Below are 9,241 nucleotides of genomic sequence, written 5' to 3'. Positions count from 1 at the left end.
TCTGAATCACACACACACACACACGCACACACACACACGGGCCAAAAAAAACATCAGATTTGAGGAGCAGAGCTGAATTTAACACCTGCAGGACAGACAAGGTCACGGGACGAGATCGATAGAGAAACATCTAAGCCAGCAGTATGTGTTCAGCAGAACTCATTCACCGCATCTCTGCAGCACAGCTGGGCCCTTCTGCCATTCATAAACACACACATGCAGATACACAGTTAGTGGCAGATTATTGAGAAATGGACACTGTCAGGTTGGAAATATTTTGCTATTATATCATATTCATTCTATCTGTTTGTTTATCAGATTCAGATTATAGCTAATGCGACTGCTGAAGCTCATTCATTCTCAGCTGAAGCTGATCCTAATGAAAATGGTTTTTTTTATTTTTGGTAGTGAAACCACAGTAACCTCAAAACAAACTACTTTTACTGAGGCATTTGAAGTAACATCCATAGTAGCTACAAAATGAAGTTTTGAAGTAAAAGCATAGTAACCATGATTCTTTTGCAGAATTGTGGAGCTGGTTCCTCTGAATTAACAGACATGATTTATAAACATTTTAACTCTGGATGACAGAATTCAGTTCCATGTCAAGGGTTTTTATATATACATGTTTTTTAAGATTGTGAAACAAGTCAATAATTTGAAAACAGAAATTTTGTGAGATTAAGTAATACAAAAATTGATAAATTTCAGTCCTTTATATTGTGGACTGTAAAAAAATAAATGTTAATGTACTGTTTCTGTATTTTGTGTTTGCCGTTTAAGTGACTTTTATTGAAAATTTTTTTGTAGTTTGAGATAATATAATGTATAATATTTAGAGAAATAAGTCTGTAAAATAACTGAAAATGTACTGGCAGCTTATTATAAGGTCTTTACAGCATAATATACAACTCTAATCCAGACGATATAGCGCTGTGAACTCTTAAACAGGCACTTTTTCAAACTTTTTAAGGTTAAAGGTTGTCAGAAGAAAGATTCTCATAATGCAATTCATAAGCAAAATTAATAAGAAAAATTAAAATATGAACATCAAAATATAGAAAACTGTTACTTTCTATACATTAATTTAACATATACAGTATGTAGCTACATTTATGTATAACATTGGATTGTAATAGATATTACAATATTTATGTTTATGAAGACATTGTTGGCCATTACTGTATAAATAGCTGAGTGAAATAAAGTCATGATGAGATATTTTTTAATTGATTAAAGATGCTTTTGTTACTGGGATTTACGAAGCAGAAATAGTCCTCGCTTTACATCATGGGTGTGCAAACTCGGTCCTGAAGAGGTGTACTGGAGAGTTTAGCTCCAACTCTAATCAAAAACACCTGGACCAGCTAATCAAGCTTCTACTAACTTCCTGGCAGGTGAGTTGAAGCAAGTTGGAGCTAAACTTTTGGCTAAACTCAGCAGGACATCAGCCCGAGTTAGGACAACCCTGGATGATTAAGAAGCTTTCCACCGGAGCTGGCTAGCCTGCACGTCATCTGAAGAGCGCGAAATTTAAATTCTCAACGGGCGTTACGGCGGTGTCGGATTACATTTGTAAGAAGTGACCGTGTCCAAATCTACGCAATTTTATTTACTTTCTTGAGGAGGGGTCATTTGCTATCGAGGACCTCAGTTGTGTTCACTTGAATGGCTGATTGGCTGCGGATTAATGCAACCCAGAAAACTTGAGTACAGTGGCAATATCAGGTAAGTTAATAATTTTCCCCAATATAGCTTTCTTTTTAATGAAGTCCTTTCCTTCATACTGGTTTATGGGCGCGAGGCACGTTTGCTTCCTTGGTTTTCAACTGGCTTTGCTCTCTCGTTGCTTGGCGACCATCAACCGTTTTTCTCAGAGGATGACAAATCCCAAAACATTGCTGCATCTCTGATATGTTTTATTTATAGTGAAAATTAAAAAGCACTTCAGTGTTTGGGTGTTCTGTGTTTGAGGTAATTAGTCTATACCGAACTTTGAGTATTCAACACAAAGAAGCTGATGACCGGTTTGTTGTCACTTGAATCGCGGTGTGCTTGCCAGACCCCATCATAGAATTTAACTCAGATTCTGATTTTAATGCTAATGTTGCTTCAGAAGCTGATTCTGATTCTGAAGATGAGGCTGATTCTGATTCCAGTGTTGATGCCGATTCTGTTTCTGATATGAATGCTGATTTAATTGAATCTAATTCTAATGCTGATTCTGACTGTGATTCTAATGCTGTTGCTGATTCTGTTTTTTCCTGATTCAAATGTGTATTTTCATGCTGATTTTAAAGCTAATGCTTATACTAATTCAGGAGCTGATGCTAATTCTGATTCTGGTGCTGATTTTAATGCTTATGCTGATTCTGATTCAGAAGCTAATGCTATTGCTTTTGCTGATGCTGATTTTGCTGATGATTCTGATTCTAATGCTATTGCTGTTTCTGATTCCTGTTTTTTGCTGATTCTGTTTTTTTTCTGATTCAAATGTTGATTCTCATGCTAATGGTTATGCTGATTCAGAAACTGATGCTAATTCTGATACAAATTCGGATTTAATTGAGACTCTAGTTCTAGTGCTGATTTTGATTGTGAAGCTGGTTCTATTTATAAAGCTATTCTGATTCCTGTGTTAATGCTGATTCTGTTTTTTCCCCAAATTAAATGCTGATTCTAAAGCTAATGTTTTACTGTTAATGCTTTTGCTGATTCTTATGCTGATTCAAATGCTAATTCTAATAGTTATGCTGATTCAGAAGCTAATTCTGATGCTGATTCAATAGCTAATGTTGATTTTAATGCTTATGTTGATTTTAATGCTTATGCTGATTCAGATGTTGATTCTGATGCTGATTCAGAAGCTACTGTTGATTTTAATGCTTATGCTGATTCAGAAGCTAATTCTGATGCTGATTCAGTAGCTAATGTTGATTTTTAATGCTTATGCTGATTCAGAAGTTAATGTTGATTTATAATGCTTATGCTGGTTCAGAAACTAATGTTGATTTTTTAATGCTTATGCTGGTTCAGAAGCTAATTCTGATGCTGATTCGGTAGCTAATGTTGATTTTTAATGCTTATGCTGATTCAGAAGCTAATGTTGATTTATAATGCTTATGCTGATTCAGAAGCTAATTCTGATGCTGATTCAGTAGCTAATGTTGATTTTAATGCTTATGCTGATTCAGAAGCTAATTCTGATGCTGATTCAGTAGCTAATGTTGATTTTTTTTAATGCTTATGCTGATTCAGAAGCTAATGTTGATTTTAATGCTTATGCTGATTCAGAAGCTAATTCTGATGCTGATTCAGTAGCTAATGTTGATTTTTAATGCTTATGCTGATTCAGAAGCTAATGTTGATTTATAATGCTTATGCTGATTCAGAAGCTAATGTTCATTTTAATGCTTATGCTGATTCAGAAGCTAATTCTGATGCTGATTCAGTAGCTAATGTTGATTTTAATGCTTATGCTGATTCAGAAGCTAATTCTGATGCTGATTCAGTAGCTAATGTTGATTTTTAATTCTTATGCTGATTCAGAAGCTAATGTTGATTTATAATGCTTATGCTGATTCAGAAGCTAATTCTGATGCTGATTCAGTAGCTAATGTTGATTTTAATGCTTATGCTGCTTTTGAAGCTGATTCTGATGCTGATTCAGAAGCTAATGTTGATTTTTAATGCTAATGTTGATTTTATGCCAATGCTGATTCAGTAGCTAATGTTAATTTTAATGCTTATGCTGCTTTTGAAGCTGATGCCGATTCAGAAGCTAATGTTGATTTTTATGCTTATGCTGACTCAGAAGCTAATGTTGATTTTTAATGCTAATGCTTATGCTGATTCAGTAGCTAATGTTAACTTTAATGTTTATGCTGATTCAGAAGCTAATGTTGATTTTAATGCTAATGCTGATTCAGAAGCTGATTCTGATGCTGATTCAGAAGCTAATGTTGATTTTTAATGCTTATGCTGATTCAGAAGCTAATTCTGATGCTGATTCAGAAGCTAATGTTGATTTTTAATGCTTATGCTGATTCAAAAGCTAATGTTGATTTTAATGCTTATGCTGATTCAGAAGCTAATTTTAATTCTGAAGCTGATTCTGATGCTGATTCAGAAGCTAATGTTGATTTTTAATGCTAATTCTTATGCCGATTCAGAAGGTGATTTGTGATTCAGAAGCAAATGGTAATTTTAATGATTATGTTGCTTCTAAAGCCGATTCTGATTCAGAATCTAATATTGATTTTAATGCAAATGCTTATGCTGATTCTGAAGCTGATTCTAATGCTGATTCAGAAGTTAATGTTGATTTCAATACTAATGCTTATGCTGATTCAGATCCTGAATTAGAAGCTAATGTTGATGCTAATGCTTTTGCTGATTCAGAAGTCTATTCTTATGCTAAAGCTAAGGCCAATTCCGATTCCATTGCTGATTTTGAAACCGAATCTTGTTTTGATTGATATTTTGATTCTAATGCTGATTCTGATTCTCATGCCATTGTTGATTTTAAAATTCATGTTTATGCTGATTCAGATTTTTCTTATTCAAATGCTGATTTAGAAGCGTATGTTAATTTTAATTCTGATTCTAATGCTAATACTTATGCTGACCCAGCTGATTCTGATGCTGATTGTGATTTCTAATGCTTATGCTGATTCAGAAGCTAATTCTGATGCTGATTGTGTTTCTGATTCTAATGCTTATGCGGATTTGGAAGCTTATTTTGATGCTGATTATGAAGTCGATTGTGTTTCTGATGCTGATTCGGAAGCAAATGCTAATGCTGAATCTAATGCTTATGCTGATTCGGAAGCTAATTTTGCTGCTGATTATGAACTCGATTGTGTTTCTGATGCTGATTCGGAAGCAAATGCTGATGCTAATGCTTATGCTGATTCGGAAGCTAATTCTGACGCTGATTAGGAAATTGATTGTGTTTCTGATGCTGATTCTGATGCTGAAGCTGATTTGGAAGCTAATTCTAAAGCTGATAGTGATTCTGAATCTAATGCTGATTCCGAAGCTGATTGTGTTTTTGATGCAGATTCAGAAGCTGATTGTGATTCTAATACTAATGCTGATTCGGAATTTAATTCTGATGCTGATACAGAAGCTGATTCTGATTCTGATGTTGATTCAGAAGCGAAGGCTAGTGCTGATTCAAATGCTGATGTTGATTCTGGCCGATGCATCACTGCGGAAGCTGCAACAGCATCATTTATTGATAAAGTGTGCTTGTTGTGCAGGAGGCCATTAAAGGACACCAGACTCCAGATAGCATTGCATTACCTGCTCATATATAATGAATGAAACAAAGCGCGATCACTCTGTGCTGCAGCTGCAAAAATAGATGCACTTCACTAGTGTTAAAGTGCTGCAGTCAATGATCTGAGGTCAGAAACTGAAAGTGGCAGCAAAACAAATACTGACGGGCAGATCAAGCTTATTTACCTTTTTTTAAAGAATGCTCCTGATGTTATTGGGAGTCAGTCATTAGTGTAGATTATTACAACCAAACAATCCTGGTTAGATTTAGACCTTTATTTGACTCTGAAGTCAGAATTTATTTGTTTAAATGTTTGATATAATATTAATGGTGATGATGATGATGATGATGATGATGATGATAATAATAATAATAATAATAATAATAATAATAATAATAATAATAATAATAATTATAATAATAATATATTATTTTATTTATTTTTTACTAATATTATTATTGTTTACACTTAGTTTTTTTTGTTGTTTTTTTTGGGGGGGGGGGGGGGGGCAATTGATTACTTTTAATTAATTTATTACTAAAATATAAATGTTGCATTGGAAATTACCTGAAATTGTTCAAAAAATATTATTTTATTTCAGCATTTTTGTGATTGTTTTGCAGTTTTAATTTTACAAATTATTAGTAAATAATAATAATAATAATCTGAACCCATTCTTAATTCATATTTTAAATCTCTGTAAACCAATTTTCCTGAATATTTCTCCATTTATATGCATTTTGGTGGTCTGTGTTAAGGAAACACAGAAGCTCTGATGAATGTCTGATCCTTATGTAAGGCTGGAGGAGGAGCGATGGGGAAGTGGGATGAGGAGTCTTGTTTATTTTTAACGCTGTATCCGTCATTCGCTGGAGATCATGGAGAGGGAAAAAATGTCCTGATGACATCATCATTCTTTAACAGTTTCCATATAGAGGCTGTGGATGTGTGGGCTGTTACACTGTCATGTCTGGATATAATCAAACGCTCTCTTTATCTGTGTTTCACACGCTTTCTCACGCACAGGCCTCCGAAACACACGCCATCTACACCCAGATCTGCTAACTTTGTGCGTTAATGTGTTTATTGGACCATTTATTTGCTTGTGCATTTAAAGTTGAAGTCATAATTATTCTCCCTCCTCTGAATTTTTATTTTTTAAATATTTCCCAAATGATGTTAAACAGATTCAGGAATTTTTCACAGTATTTCCTCTAATATTTTTTCTTCTGAGAAAGTATTATTTGTTTTTATTTCTGCTAGAATAAAAGCGGTTTTAATTTCTTTAAAGCCATTTTAAGGTCAATATTATTAGCCCCCTTAAGCAATATTAGTTTTGGATTTTCTACAGAACAAACCACTGTTATACAATGACTTGCCTAATTACCCTAATTTTACCCTAATTACCCTAGTTAAGCCTTTAAATGTCACCTTAAGCTGAATACTAGTGTCTTGAAGAATATCTAGTCTAATATTGTGCTGTCATCATGGCAAAGATAAAATAAATCAGTTATTAGAAATAATTTATTAAACTATTATGCTTAGAAGAAAATCTGTTCTCTGTTAAACAGAACTTGGGGAAATATATACAGGGGGGGCAATAATTCTGACTTCAACTCTATGCATTTATTTTTGTTTATTAGTGCATTAACGCATTTCTATTTTCCTTTAGTAAAGTATTGATTTATTTGAGCTTTTATTCATGCATTTATTTATTAGCAAAGTATTTAACAACATGCACATCATTAAACATTGCGATATGCAATATTGGTAAGCTGGATAAAATAAATAAATATACATATATATATATATATATATATATATATATATATATATATATATATATATATATATATATATATATATATATATATATATATATATATATATATATATGAGATTACATGACATGCATAGTTTTTGTTAATATAGGACTTCCTCTCTTAGATGTTTGTGCATGTATATATTAATATCTTAAAATATTTCTATATTTGTGTGGATTAAAAAACTTACAGTAGCTCATTTCAGGACGACGCATCCCATTTTGGTATTAGTTGTGTAGTTTTATTACACAAATATTTATACACACGAAAATATGGAAATGTAATTTTCGGAGCATCCCTAAAAATGATGATGATGATGATAATAATAATAATAATATATTTGTGTAAAATTTTATATAGATAGATTTTATATCTAAATATAAATAAACATAACATTTCCCCAAATATGTGCATGCATGTATATTTATTCATTCTTTTATTCATTCATTCATTCATTCATTCATTCATTCATTCATTCATTCATTCATTCATTCATTAATTAATTAATTCATTCATTCATTTTCCTTTGGCTTAGTCCCTTCCACAGCGGAATGAACTCATCCAGCATATGTTTTACACAGCAGATGCCCATCCCGCTGCAACCCAGTACCGGGAAGCACTTATACACTCTCACATTCATTCATACACTACGACCAATTTAGTTCATCAGTTCCCCTATAGTGCATGTGTTTGGACTGTGGGGGAAACCGGAGCACCCGGAGGAAACCCACACCAACACTGGAAGAACATACAAACTCCACACAGAAACGCCAACTGGCCCAGCCGGGACTTGAACTAGGGACTTTCTTGCAGGGAGGCCACAGTGCTAACCACTGAGCCACCGTGTCATCCATATACATATCTATATATTTATATGTGTATATATGCATGTATATGTGTGTGTATGTCAAAACAAACTTTTATTTTGGATGTGATTAATCACAATTAATATTTGCCCGGCACTCTGACTGGAACTATACATGTGCATTACATAATTAATGTTATTGCAGCCAATCAGAATCATGTCAACAGACCACGGAGAAATAAAGAAATAAATGAATACAGATGCAACAGCACAAGCATGTACGAATGTGAACACTCTCTCTCTCAGTAACGGTTGCTCAGTGTTTATGCATTAGTCAATAAGGAAGAGCTTCTCTACTGGCGTGAGTTATATTCCTCATATACACGCATCATTATGTCCTCCTGCTAATTACACTCCGACAAGGAATCTGGCATGGAAAAGACAATTAGGGCTCATAGATTTTAAAGCACTCAGTCAGTCAAGTACAGTCGTAAATTCAGGCGCCGCTGCAGTGTGTGTGGATCATTATGGAGTGAATGGTTACCTTCATTAGTGCGGAGTTGTCTGAAATGCATTCACTGTAACTGATGCGAGAGTCTTTTTCATCGATTACAGTCTACAGAAACACAGCCATAATTAGATCCTGAGCATATAGAATACACAACACAAATCTCAGCCTGTCCCACGGCTTAATGGGAAGTCTGTAACACAGCACCACAAATCTGTCTACAGCAGACTCTTAACACTTACTAATCAACGGCACTTCGACACTATTAGATTTAGATGTTGGTTGCAACTTTAATATCTGGAAATTAACTTTAGGTTATTGTCGTCTCAGTCTGCAGGGAGGGGTGATTCATTTTACACATTCTTTATGGATGATATTGCACCCATTAGACACATATATACAGTGCTCAGCATGAATGAGTACACCCCATTTAGAAAATGAACATTATCTATTTTTTAGTGAACATATTTTGCTGAATTTAAACAAAAAGGGTTTATTAAACCGATATATTTAATAAAATAATATTTTAGTCACAAAACATTTTTGGAAATAGGTTAACGCATTTGAATTCAAGCAAAATATTGCAAAAAATACAAACTACAAAATTTCATTCATTCATTTTTCTTCAGCTTAGTCCCTTTATTCATCACGGGTTGCCACAGCAGAATGAACTGCCAACTTATCCAGCATATGTTTTACACAGCGGATGCCCACCCAGCTGCAACCCAGTACTGGGAAACACCCATACACTCTAACATGCACACACACTCATACACTACGGCCAATTTAGTTCATTAGTTCCCCTATAGTGCATGTGTTT

This window comes from Danio aesculapii, chromosome 18 (assembly GCF_903798145.1).
Source record: "Danio aesculapii chromosome 18, fDanAes4.1, whole genome shotgun sequence".
Classification (NCBI taxonomy): Eukaryota; Metazoa; Chordata; class Actinopteri; order Cypriniformes; family Danionidae; genus Danio; species Danio aesculapii.
Note: the sequence above shows the minus strand (reverse complement) of the source record.